General features: G+C 40.5%; 1 long non-coding RNA gene across 1 annotated transcript in view; it reads right to left on the bottom strand.

Moving 5' to 3' along the window:
• The window catches only part of LOC140223852 (uncharacterized), a 378,065-nt gene extending 363,661 nt beyond the window's left edge, over nucleotides 1-14,404 (bottom strand). The window contains exon 1 of the long non-coding RNA XR_011899133.1: nucleotides 13,572-14,404. This is a non-coding gene — a long non-coding RNA (uncharacterized lncRNA). The remainder of the gene's footprint in view (nucleotides 1-13,571) is intronic.
• Nucleotides 14,405-14,614: the final 210 nt, after the last annotated feature.

The following is a 14,614-nucleotide window of genomic DNA, read 5'->3' as shown; positions in this document are numbered from 1 at the left end:
TGATTAGCAGTATACTTGACGAAATTTCAGTGAGAAAAAATCTGTGAAGTGCGAGATCTTGGTTTGATATGGAGTGGCGCGCCGGAGTGGCGGAAGAACCTTGCGCCTTTGAGAATCATCGTTTCGCATCTTCATTTTCAGGAAAAATCAACTGCATAAAGTTGCAAATTCCAAAGGTTGAAGAAAATTTCAGCTGGTAAAGGACGGATCATGACGCCGCATTCAAATCGCAACTGTTGACGTGATTAGCGATATTCTTGACAAAACTTCAGTAAGAAAAAATCTGTGAAGTGCGAGAATCTAGGTTTGGCATGGAGTGAAGAACCTTGCGCCTTTGAGAATCATCGTTTTGCATTCATTTTACAAGCAAAAATCAATTGCGTAGAGTTGCAAATTTCAAAGGTCGAAGAAAATTTCAGCTGGTAAAGGACGGATCATGACGCCGCATTCAAATCGCAACTGTTGACGTGATTAGCGATATTCTTGACAAAACTTCAGTAAGAAAAAATCTGTGAAGTGCGAGAATCTAGGTTTGGCATGGAGTGAAGAACCTTGCGCCTTTGAGAATCATCGTTTTGCATTCATTTTACAAGCAAAAATCAATTGCGTAGAGTTGCAAATTCCAAAGGTCGAAGAAAATTTCAGCTGGTAAAGGACGGATCATGACGCCGCATTCAAATCGCAACTGTTGACGTGATTAGCAGATATACTTGACGAAACTTCAGTGAGAAAAAATCTGTGAAGTGCGAGAATCTAGGTTTGATGGAGTGCGCGCGGAGTGGCGGAAGAACCTTGCGCCTTTGAGAATCATCGTTTCGCATCTTCATTTTCAGGAAAAATCAACTGCATAAAGTTGCAAATTCCAAAGGTCGAAGAAAATTTCAGCTGGTGAAGGACGGATCATAACGCCGCATTCAAATCGCAACTGTTAACGTGATTAGCAGTATACTTGACGAAATTTCAGTAAGAAAAAATCTGTGAAGTGCGAGAATCTTGGTTTGATATGGAGTGGCGAAATAAATTTTGTGCCTTTGAGAATCATCATTTTGCATCTTCATTTGACGAGGAAAAATTGATTGCGTAAAGTTACAAAATTCAAAGGTCGAAGAAAATTTCAGCTGGTGAAGGACGGAACATAACGCCGCCCTAATACTTAATGCAGTTGCTCCGCTTGAGTAAAAATTGGGCCTTCTGGTTGAGACGAAATCCGGTTGAAACCCCCGCTGAGCACACGAGAAAAGATGGAGAAAAAGAGCTAGAAATGTTGCGGAGAGAGGGATGTTCGGTATGAAACCCAAATACCGAGAAGATAACTTTACTTAATTACTACACTACCTGTAAAATAAAATAGCCGTGATAGCGAAGAGAGCCGTAAGTACAAAAATGAAGTTTTGAGAAGCTCAGTAGCGCTTGAGCGGATAATTTTAATGAAAGAAGATTATCACTCTATCGAACTGCCACCAGTCACACAATAACACGTTTCAAGATTAGAAAATGGCAAAAAAGGCGGCAATTCATACTCAGAAGTACAGCTTTCATTAATTCTCTGACGGAATAATACCCTTCCAACTGCTTATGGTTCGAAGCAATGACAATTTATGCGCAATTACGGCTTTCTTATGTTGGTTTCTGCACAAACAAGAATCTTGTTGTTTTAACTAGTTACGAAAGTGATTATTATTTATTCAAATTAGAAGAGACAAATTTTGAAGTAAACTCAATTTCAAAAATTTGAGTTAAGATTTCTTCGCTATCACGGCAGGACAATGCTGCAGACAGCCCCTGTCAGCAATAGGCGTTTAGACGCACTTTCAGTGCTACAAAATCATGAGAATTTGACTTCATTTTGCGATAGAAAACTACTTCTCATTCTCATTTCGGAAACTATGTGCAAGGCATTAGTTCCTTTGTGCAGATAGGCGCACTTATAAATGAGTCAGAAATAGAAGTTTATAATATTGCGAAATGAAGTCCGATTGAACGTCATTCAGCGTGGTGATCTCGTGGGAAAGGGCGGGAAAATTGATTTTTCAATACTATCGATCAATTTCTATTGCTTAACTGTGACAACAGTCAAATTGCAACAAACATACGATTGACGAAATAATTGGGCTGCATATGTAGGAATCTGAATTTAGTTTGCCACGAAGAGAGCTTTAAGCTTAAAATTTTCTTAACACGAACACACTTTGACTAACATCTAGACAAACGTATCCTTCGTAATTGATCAAAATGCATTTTTGAACAGTAATAACAGTGCTTATTGCTGCAATTACGTATCGATCGATAGCATTTTTGTTGATTAGCATTACAGGATTTCTTTACTGCTTTGTCCAATGCACTAGACAAGGTACGAATTTAAGCATTCCGGTACATGTTTCTTAACCAAAATTTCACGTAGAACACGATTCGCGCAACGAAAATTACTGAAACCAACTCCTAACGAAGATATTAACCTTTTCATTTCACATTGGTTACGAGGAATTTGAACTGCCCGCTCACAAGAAACTCAAAGCTCTACGTGAGTCAAATCGCGCACGACAACGGTCTCAGCAAGTTTCTTAATCGAGCAATATTCATTTCCCACCATGTGTTGTTCGAACTATAGGCAATTTGCTATAGCTGAGCCAAAGCGTCAAGATTGAGGTTGCCAGATTTTTACATCGCGCAGAGACTGTCATGATAACGTTTAGCGCGCGATGTGAATCACGTAGAGCATTGAGTTTTCATGAGCGGGTGGTTTGAATTCACGCATCAAGAATCATTAAATATCGTTGTGAGGAGTTGATTTCGATAATTTTCATTGTGCGCATCGTGCTCTACGTGAAATTTTGGTCACGGATCATATATCAGAGTGCTGAAATTCGTACCTTGTCTAGTGTGCTGTGGGCAAAGCACCTTCCATAGTAATATTACTTATTCGTGCTGGACACGATGAATTACCGTAGACAGCCCCTGACGGTTAGGCAATACAAATTGTTCTTAAAGACGGTCAGGTTATGAGCTTCCATATATTTTATTATTGTACAACTGTTACTTTCATCCCTTTCCCTTCTTCTTACCGCGTGACTTTACAGAATAAGTTACTCAGGAAGACGTTGCCGAGAAAAATGACATTTTAACAATTTCTTTTCATCTTGATCAGAGGTACCCTTAAAAATATTTCAGAGTTGATTATCATTAGCCTGTGTCACACTATCAAAGCCGCTAATCAAAATATCAAGGTCAGGTGTTGTGATTGGCTTATTCGATGACTTAGATCAATTACAGCACTCGACCTTGACATTTTGATGGAGTATTTTGATAGTGTGACACGGGCTAACAGAAAGGCCTAATTTTTCTTCCGAAGTCAACTTTTGCAAAACCTCTGGATAGAAATATTTCGAATTCTGCTCGAGCCAGAAACGTACGGATGCTAGTAAATGACAAGGATATTACATGCAGTTATCTGCCAGAGGGGATTATTAACATTAGGCTAAGTTGTTTTTTCTGTCCAGGCAAAAAATAAAGGGTGAAAAAAATTACCGACAGAATAACAAATTTGAGAAAAAAGGTTATACCATTCATTTTAGAAAATTTTTTTAACCCCCCCCCCCCCCCAAAAAAAAAAAACGCATTATTTAATAGTGGTTACGAGGGGCGATTTGGTCCATCGAGGACACATATCACGTCTCTAGCTCAGTCTGAACTGAAAAAGTTCTCCCACAATTCATGACTAAAAGACGATAAAATTTCAATTTACGGTACGCGCAGTAAAGAATTACACAATAATTCCAGAAAATTTTGATTTTAAACGTTTTTTTTTACAGTCTGAGTGTTACTTACTAAGTACAGTTCTAAACTTTTTCTGAGAGCGCGAACAAAGACATTTACAACGTGCGTCAATATACAACATGAACAAACAAAAATCTAAAGGAGGAAATGAAGATTTCACAAGTTTTAATCAATAAGTCAATTCAAATTATGTACATTATTATCCAACACATTTGTTGAGGTCACTGTTGAGAGAAATTCATTATCACCATACGAAACATCTTTGAACAATTCCTAATTTCAATTTCCATTTTCATTACTTCCTACCTAACTTTTCTACTTTTGCTGTTGATATTTCAACCGGTTCTGAGTAAAAGTACAGAAAACTAGATACATATTTGCATCATTTGCTCAGTGAAAACTTCGCGAAGAAAGTAGGTGTCACAATGAAAAATCACTGTGAGGCTTTGCACGTTGCAATGAAGTGAGACATAAGTTGAATCAAAATTGGCTGGATCCTGAGAAACATTGGAGCGCTTCGAGTAAGAAACATAAACCGGATTGAGAGTGGACGGAGGGGATGATTCTTCAGCTTCAAAACTAAAAGTTTTGAAAGTAAAACATATTTACATTACCGGAAAAAAACTAAAATCTACCCTCTGCCACATCATGATTCAGACACAAATTGTTCATAAAATAGAAAAACTGAAAAGAAGAAACAGGCCCTAACGTTCGATAGATATCGAAGTAGATAAAGCGAGACACGTCACGACCATAGAATAACCGGATTGAGAGTGGACGGAGGGGATGATTCTTCAGCTTCAAAACTAAAAGTTTTGAAAGTAAAACATATTTACATTACCGGAAAAAACTAAAACCTATCCTCTGCCACATCATGATTCAGACGCGAATTGTTCATAAAATAGACAAACTGAAAAGAAGAAACAGGCTCTAACGTTCGATAGATAACGAAGTAGATAAAGCGAGACATGTCACGACCATAGAATAGTTGTATGGGGAGGAAAAGCACATTCTGTGGAGGGCAGTAACGAAAAAAATGACTCATTTTCGCGGGTTTGCCAATTTTGGAGGATTTTGTACAACACTTTTTGAATTTCCACGACGTTTTGGTTCAATTTAACTTCGATCCTCGCCATACAACATTTTTTCATGCCCTCCTCATAGACTCCTGTTTAAGTCTAGGGCATTGACCGTCCACCCAATATCGGGGCGCAAATAGGTATGAGTATGACACTGAGACACAATGCTTCCTCACTCGACATTTTGAAGTCTACGTATAATACATAATGAACCCCAGTTTATCGGTGTAAAGTTTCAAGTAAGCTGTGATCTCTCAAATCTTTTTGACTGGTTAGTTTAAAAAAAAAAAAATAAAAAAAAAACCTTTAAAAACGTTAAGCCTCTGGGATTTTGCATGTAGGTTGGAAATATGTTACATACATGAGTTAGTTACTTTATTCTAAAAGTATGCTCATGTTTCTGTTGCGCTGTTAAATTTACAAATATTGAAATTACGAAAAATCATAGTTCAAATGTATTGATGCAAACAAGCGCATGTGTTCAGAAAATGTGTGGTTCCGAGAAATTCTTCGATGGACAGTGCAACGAGGAAAAAATATGAACTGCATGTTTGTTTGGCAGTTTGTCATTGGTCAAAATCAATATAAGGGATGTAATTTTAAGTAGCCTTGAGTTTGGATCTGTGATAATGAATCTCACTACGGAGAGAAGGTCGGCTCAGACGATTGAAAAAAATTCGGATTCATGTAAAGTGAACAAAACGTGGAACTAATAGATCGCGAGATACTTGGTACTTTTGTCACATATAATTCATATCCGACTCCATAATATGCAGCTCGTGCGATCAGTTTCATTTTTAAAAAAATTACGTGAATTTTTATTGAGACAATTTTTGGGAAAACTGCAAATTAGAAGTGGACCTTTAGGGTTTCCTCATCTCTTTGAGTCTTGGTGTGGATTTTTCACAGGATTTACCGTGCCAAATTGGAGTCCAGTCGCCACTCCACTCTATATTTGAGTAGCTTCAGCGGTTATAAGTAAATGAAAGAAAGAAATTGAAAGCCTAACAGTTTTCTTGGGCTGCCGATTTCGTGTATTAACTGGCAGCGTTTATTCTATAGAAATCTTTAAAATTGATCAAAAAATAGCGCCGAACCCTCTCGCACGATACATTCTCGTGAGTCGCGGCGACATGAAACAGACCGTCACAGTGCGCGTCGAACCAATTAGACGCGCCGGAGGTACAAGACGAAAGATTTAGTTAACAACGACACCGAAACCTCTCCGAGAGATCAGTCATTATCAAAGATCCAATCATATATTATGCAAATATTTATCATATTAAAGGTCTGGTAGCTGAGAGTATGGATAGACTTTGTCGAAACTTCCAATTTTCTCTACAATCTGAATGGAAAAGGTCGTCCGACTGACGGCACAGTGGATGTAAAGATCAATGTTTCTTGGAGACAGTTCCGTAAACGTTCCCGGGTTGGTGCCTAGTTCCCGGTAAAATAAAAATAGTAAAAGAGTAAGTAACTAGAGAGGGTAGGTACAGAGCCACCTGGAGGGGGGGGGGGGGGGGGTTCAAACGGGACTTTCGTCCTAGGACCCGGGCTCGCCGAGGTCGAGGTGGTTCTGAAGTTTAAGAGGAGCCGAAAAATTTATTAATCCATCTGGGGACCTCACGAATGAGCAAAATGTTCACTTTTTATCAAAGTTTTGGGGCCCCTCTCACCCATTCCTTTCATGTAACTTTTGTGGCTCAGGATATTGAAAATATGGGCATTGTCAAATCAAGTAGGCATAAAATTGTATCGGTAGTACCTACAATGTAGTAAAATTTACGGGAGAGCCCCCCAGGCCCCCCTTTTACAGCTGAAAACTCCAAACACGCCAAAGGCCTGTCATTTTAATTTTTACCGCGGCAAAAATTGTGTCTGGGCAGCCCTAAATGGGTAAGTGAGTAAGTGAGCAAGTAATTAAGTAAGTAAGTTAATGACCAAGTAAACTTTCTTACTAGTAACTTTCCAAAGATATTATTTTGGAAAGTTGGAATCTTGATAAAAATGGAGTGCTATACTGAAATATAACAGCTGCATGAAATCCACTATTTGTCACAATTAGGTTTCTTCTGATTCTAGAGATTGCGTCAATCTCGACTCTTCCTTATTGAAATTAAAGTACTGCTACACAAAAAATATGGGCTTTAAATGCTGCATTCATAATTAAGTGTAATGTTAAAGAAGCGACGAATAAATTTCAAATTGGTTTTTCGGGGAGAGAATTTTGGTCGGGAATGGAGTTCTGGCATACGTCGGGGATTTAGGGTGATACTGACAATGGCTCCCAAACGTCCTAATTTGCTTCCGGTTTTTTTTTTTTTTTTTTTTTTTTTTTTTTTTTTTTTTTTTTTTTTTAATAAAAATTATTAAATTCTTGCGTACACCTACTAAAGCTGTGCACGCACTCTACGCATTTGGGTAGTCAAGAGCCGAGAGCGAGAATAGATTATCGGGTTCCGCGGCAGGGAAACGCTCAGAAAAATGACGCTACACTTTAAGTATCATTACAGTTTTGCAGGCGCTTCTCGCAGTCGTTATCAAAGCGAAGTTCGGTAGATTTAACAATATACTGGGCCTGTAGAGTTGTGACTAATTTTACCAAAAAATAAATTGTTTAGAGAGTTGGGTAAGTACATGGTCTTGGTCTGACACCTATGTTACTTTCTTTGTTTTAAATTATCAATCGTGAACTGCGCGCAACTCAATGATTTATAAAAGCAACTTGTGACTCGGATGCTAATTATTTTTCTTTTAAAAAAACTAGTGCCAAATCGTTGAATTTCTAAGAAAATTCAGTAATGCGACCGCGTCGAATTGTTAGGAAATTACTGCGAACACTTTATTTTTGATAATAATTACTGCAGACGCGCTATGTTAGAGTGCGTAGGCGTAGGGAGCTAATGCATTCATGTATTTGCTCCCTTTGTAATGACACCATCGTGTTGTTTGCTAAATTCTGCACACAAAGAAGCACTAAAATTGGACATATTCATGCTAAAAGTAACTACAGTGGCCGCTCGCTAATTCGAAACCCGTTAATTCGAAAATCTCGTTAATTCGAAGGCGAAGTCGATCCCCGTGAGAAAATCCCTTTATTTCGAAAAAAATCAATGTATTTGTCTCCCCACACTAATTCGAATTTTTCAGCGGTTAAGCGGCTCGGCAAACTGCTCTATAATTCGAAGGAGCCGGACCGAAACGCTCTGTAATTCGAAATCTGTCGCGGCGGTGTTGTTTGGATCTAAAAGCTTGCCCAGCATGGGAGATTAGACTAACGAATGACTTTGTTGACATCTCTGAAGATGAGCTGATTATCCAGTATGTATTGCATTGTGTGCCAGTGAAAGTGGGTGCGTTTCACCATGGGCAAATACGGCAAGCTAAATTTTGAACAAAAAAAAAAAAAAAAATCATAGACGCAGTGAAAGACGGCGAAAAAAAGGGGGACGTCGCCAAAAGATTTAATATTCCGGCGTCCACTCTGTCAACGATTTTAAAACACAAGCATGAAATAAAGTTGAAACGTGATAGTGGCGTGACGAAACAGTACCGGGCCCGAAATTGTGAATTTCCAAAGCTCGAGGACAGCTTGCTAAAGTGGTTCAAGCGAGCGGCCACTGTATGTCCATGTGGTTTGCGTGCAACATAGTTCCTTTTAGCATAAATATGTCCAATTACAAATCCCTGGCGGATGCAAAAACTCCATTCCCGAGAGTCCCCCCCCCCAGAGTGCCCCCCTCGAGAGTCCCCCCCCCCCCCCCAAGAGGTTGCCCATTGTAGAGCAAGAAGTAAGTACTCGGCCCCGGAGAAGTTCCATTTTCGGCGCGACGTGCATTCACAGCTATGGTGCCAAGCGTGACAGCCGCAGGTCAGTTCAGGCGAGGAGGTGATCGGCAGAGCTTCCCCACCGACCGGCAGGCACTTTGCCCGGGTGGCTACGGTGCCCGAGATCCGCGGTACGTGGCCAAGAAGCCTCGCAGGTTACCAGCGAAGCGCTCGTTCCACCATCAGTTCGCGATTCAACTCCCATGATGGGAGTTAAATCGTGAACTGATGGTGCAACGAGAGCCTCAGCGGTCGAGGTGAGTTCACGCGGTTCGTCCGAGCGTCAGTTAGACAGTACGTCGAAACATCCCTCGGAAGCTTTTTCCGAGGAAAAAACAACCGACGGATTGCCCGACGAACTATCTGTCCGACGATCGGACGAACTGAGTGAACGCACCCCCTCTCTCACACACACACACACGCACTACAGACACACACTCACACCCTCACCCACACCCTCACACGCACCCTCAGTCACGTGTCCCCTCCCGCGTCCCCTGTCCCTTTCCCCCACGTGCGGGAGAAGGATCAAATTCACCAACTCAAGATTTAAGAAAAGAAAAGAAAATAAACTTAGAAGAAAATACTTACCATACTTACCTGTTGTAGTACCTAAAGACAAAAAGTAAGAGTGAAACGTTGAATTTATTTTGTTAGGTGACAGTTAGTTGTTAGTTTTGTTACAGATCATAAAAAAGATGAAGAGAAAAAGCAATGACAAGACTACATTTAGTATGTTAAGTAAGAAACGGGAAAAATTAAAATTAATGGGTTCGTTAAAGAAGGATGTGAAGTTTAGGAAAGGAACTCAGTTCATGCTCCGATCTATCTACGGGAGGAAAATGGTAGAATTTGGTGGGAGGGGCTACCTGTAAGAGAGAGGAGGGAGGCATATGAGTCTTACATACGGTACCTACAAAAAGTTAAGCTAACTAAATGTTCCTAAAAATATTCCTGCATTACATGGAAGTGAAATCTAAATCTGGTTACAGTTGTCGGACTCTTAAGTCACAATTGGCTCTCACTCGAAAATCCAGTAGAGCTTACCACATATTTGATTACTATTAAAAGTCATCTAACATCTTTAAATTAAAAGGCCATTAGCTGTTCTCGGGGATCAGATGAAAAAAATAATCTGCTGACAATACTTTCTGCAAATTATGAGAAAGTTTCCACACGATGAGGTAAAAATAAATTGAGAGTCAAAATTACTTCGCTTAATGCTTCTTTAAAATTGCTTAAAATTAATTAATAATAATAAAAATTTCTCAACTAAGGTACATAAGTAGAGAGTTAAATGAAAAAAAAAAGAAACTGGTTTTGCGCGGTCAAATTTTATCTGCAAATACCTGACGTACTACAGCGTGATATTACGCAAGGAAATTTTTTAAGTAAGCGATTTCCCGAGTACCTAGAATTCAAAAATTATCGATTGCTGGATCCACTATCAAATCATTTCAAGTTTGAATAAAATATGGAAAGGGAGAAGAGGAGGGGCGGGGATGGGGGGGGGGGGGAGGAATCTGGCGAGAGGTTTTCAACCAACGCTTGGGTGGCGGCAACCACCAGCGGACAAAGTCTAGACCTGTCTAGACACGAGAACGACGGAAGCAGCCTGAAAGAGAGGTGAAACCTAACCGTAGACCACCCTGTCATCTAAAAATTGAATTGGATTATGTAACTCTGAAGAGACTGGGAGAGGGTTTGGGAAGGAAAACAACGTCTTATCGGCCGAAGGCGAGCAAACGAGTTGACTTCTAAGGTTCTCGAACCGAAAATCTGAATCTGTTTGCTGAAATCATCCGAGCCCGGGGGAATTCCTAGAAAAGATTCTTGGTCTGCAAAACTGGCATCCGGTCGGACCGAACTCGGGTGGGCTATGAGCGAAGCGTTGGGTTTTTCCCCCTTTCCAATCGGTTCTTATCTCCTCGACTACTCTCACACTCCTGCACGAAAATTCACGACAGAATTCGGACCCATCTCCTCACTATGGAAGGGCATGAATGTTCGCTCTCTCTCTTCCCCCTTTCAGCTACCGCTCATCTTCTCTCTTCAATTCTGTCTGTTGGGCCCTTATCTGAGCGAGGGGACTAGTCTGCCGTGCTAGGGAGGAACACCATATGAACATTCGAGAGTTGCCGAATTTCCCCGACTACAACATGTGATTCTGAGCAAAATTATGCACATTTTTCCTTGAAATTTTTAGGTGTGCTGGATTGAATTGAAAACAAAATTGTCTGAAAACTTTGAAGAAAACAACTCACGATTTTTCCAATAAATTAATTTTTAGTTAAAGAAAATACGGCGACTTCTAAAGGAAGGCTCATACAGCGTTCCTCCTTAGCACGGCAGTAATTAACTAGACTAAAAACAATTCGGACCTAGCAAGCCATCCCTCACAATTGATGAACGACGAGGAGATAGAAACGCAAGTGAGTTTATAGGAAAGACCTAAAGACTTTCTTGAGGCGATACAATTTCCGGGAAATTACCGGAATCTAAAATTTTCATGAGCATCATTTGGATGAGGCGAGCAGGTAGAAGTTAACCTTGTAAAGGCTCGATTTTGGTCAATTATGGGCATTCTTTGGAAATTTTTTCATCTCCGAACAACTGATCCCCCCCCCCCCCCCCCCCCGGGCCACAAGGGTTCTCCTCACGTCTTTGCCTCGATAGTCTAACAAATATATTGGGTTCTTATCTGGAGAGTGCCCCCCCCCCCCCCCCCCGATATATTTAAGAAGTCTGCTTCTGCTCGGTAAAAGGGGAATTCGGGGGATCTGTATTGGAAAATCTCGGAATGTTCCTCTCTCAGGTGCATTTAAGGGCTTCTCTCACGCAGACTCTGGTTGTATATGCAAATATAAGATTCAACTCTGCCAATAATTCTTAAAAAGATCTCAAAATTTCTTCACTCTCAACAAGAAAATGAACCAGCTCTGACGCCACTGTCTGTTTTGCAGATTTAATTGGGAGGAAACAGATAATAATATTTCTAGTACGGTTGAAGGGGGGGGGGGGGGGGGGGGGGCACAGACCTACCCTGACACCCATAAGCTACAATTAAATGACAAATTTCTCTCTGAGATCACTTAACGGGGGCATGAAAGTTTGCTCTCTCTCCTCTCTTTCATCCATACTTCTCCCTTCAATTTCGTCTGTAGGGCCCTTGTCAGCGAAAGGGGAGCCATTAACAAGCTAAAAAAAATTAACTATTTCTACAGGTAATCTTCGCATGAATCCGAGTGGAATTTCATAAATGTCTGTAGCAATATCCGTGAACACAAGGGAAAATTTCATCAGACCATGATTTAAAAGTGATGATCAATTTAGAACCATTTGAAAGGGACAAAAAAACCTCTGTGGACTGGAAAATTGTTCATTCTGAGATAACTAAGAAGCTACTCAAGCACATTATAATCTGAATTGCCTGGGAAATTGACTTGAAACTCCCTTGAATCAAAATACAAACTGACTCTTGCATGAAATATTAGAGGGTGTGAGTTGAGACTTGAGAGAGAGGAGATGGGAAAGGAGAGGGGGAGATGAGGATTCAAATATCAAGGATTAAACACATGAATCGTAGCAAAATACTACCGAAGTTAATGATCGAGCTACAATAAAACTTGTCTGGTTATTTACTTGGAACTGTTCCACTACCTCTTCTGCTTATGAAGGAGCTGAGTTTTAAAAAATTAATTGTTACGGTGGAAGTAGTAAACATGGCACAGTCCTAAAGGGTGAGGGATGAAAGGAACTCTTTAGGGAAATCAGGAGGTGCATATTCTGTACATTTGCAAAAGGGGGCCTTTGCTTTCATAAAGGTACCAATACTCGTTCATTAGTAACTTCCTAGACAAGACGGGTGCATAATTATAGTTTAGATTTTCTCTATTCATTCGGGAGTAATACAGAAGTTCTCCCTAGGAAATTCAGTGTATGCGCCTGATCTGGTAAGTAAGGAAATAAATTAAAGAATGTGTTCAAGTAAATACTCTTTCTGAGACCGTGAGGCTCGTCAAGATTATTCTGGGGACTACAGAATGTTAGTGGAGAAGGAAAGATACTTAGTCATTGAAGGTACACCATTCTACACTTAACTACATCTAGACATAGGTACTGAATTCATGTTGAGAAAATTAAGAGGACAAGTACAGATAGGTAATAAGATAACCATACGATAATATTTTGCAGGTAATTTGTCATAGATTATAGCGAAGTCGAACTGGCATGCAATATATCGCAACCATACGATAATATTTTGCAGGTAATTTGTCATAGATTATAGCGAAGTCGAACTGGCATGCAATATATCGCATCAATTGAATATAAAATCTCTACATCTCCAAAATTTCCAGCCAAAAAAATTGATAGCCTCTGCACATGAGCCTCAGGAATCAATCTGAACAAAAACAGGATAACGCGACACACATGAAGACAAGATTCCTTTCGGCAATAAACATCGCAATCGATACAGAAATCAATAGGTATCTAAATCAAATGCTACGTTTTTCCCCGAAATGGATCCTGCTTTCATCTCTCTGAATTTTGCCCATTTTTGGGCTCAGAATGAATCTTCGGGCTAATGCGCAGGGACTAACATTCTTTCTTAGGTATAAAATTCAAAAACTGCCGAGACTTTATACTCATTCAATGAAATGTATCGCACTAGAAACTGTGAAAAATCACTTTAATGACTTGTCTAAGAGTCAGAGGCAAGTCGTTAGAGTGAAATTTTATTTCAGTTGATAACTGTTGAATGTGAGTTGAAAACCTGAAAAAGAAGTCCTGTAAAACTAGAGTGTTGACAGACCCTGACAAAAGATACAAATTCACGATGAATGACACCTTATCTGGGCAAAATTTAAAGAAAAAATAGATACTGCAAACCTTGATCCAGAACCAACGACAGCAGTGAGGGAAAGTTTCAGACACCCTTCCAGCAATAAAAGATGGAAACACTCGATCGAATCAATCTTCAGAGAATTGAAAAAGAGCCGCGAATCACGCCACTGATACCGGAATTTTGATCACTTCGGAATAGAAATCGCTAGCACACACTTAGACAATAATGTCGAATACCGCGACACGAGTTCACCAAACAATTCGCTCGACCAAGTTCACCCGAAACCGAAAACCGCACTAGTGAATCAGCGATTCACACTTTTAATTGAACGACAAAAGTCAATGGAATATCAATTACACTCTCAAAAACAGGCTGAGGACCCACGAGTACGAGTCAAGTTCCGAAAGAATGGTCAGTTTCCACGGGCTAAATTTCGATTTTAGCAACGAAACACACACGACAGTTCTCGAGTAAACCAAGAAGTTCAGGCGAGACACGATAATAATGCGGAAATCGGCAATTCACACTATTAATTAACGACGAAAGTCTAGAGAATATCAATTGCGATCCGATCACTCGCCGGCACAACATCGTGAGAGGTCTCGGGACCCACGAGGTGCGAAACACCGAATCAACAAGTTCCGAACAATGGCCGACTCAACTTGCACTTGCCGCGGGCGAGATTCCGGTTCACGCAACGAATTACTCACGATTGTTCTCGTAGACACGCAGGAGCTTTCGCGAGACACGATAATTAAGGCACATTGATCAAAAAGAATGCTCTGATACACTTAATACTTTCTTGGGAGCTAGAAATTAATGATCGGTTCCGATGGACCGCGGAGTAACAACGCCTCGGGCAGACGACTGACGGAAGAGTGAGGGTGAGGTGAATGACGCGGTCGGTGCCACCGGTCGGTGCCACTTTTTTGCAAGTGACGCGCTACGCACTCCTCTGATTGGCTGATCAGCGCGCGCGAAGTGTCAACAGATTATAACATGATTTGATCTGTTTGGCGTCGGCAAGGCGCCGAAGAGTCCGGCCTTATGTCTGGCCCTTTCCCGCTCAACCCGGGCCGGTCTCCTA

This window comes from Bemisia tabaci, chromosome 1 (assembly GCF_918797505.1).
Source record: "Bemisia tabaci chromosome 1, PGI_BMITA_v3".
Lineage (NCBI taxonomy): Eukaryota > Metazoa > Arthropoda > Insecta > Hemiptera > Aleyrodidae > Bemisia > Bemisia tabaci.
This window is presented reverse-complemented; position numbering and strand designations above follow the sequence as displayed.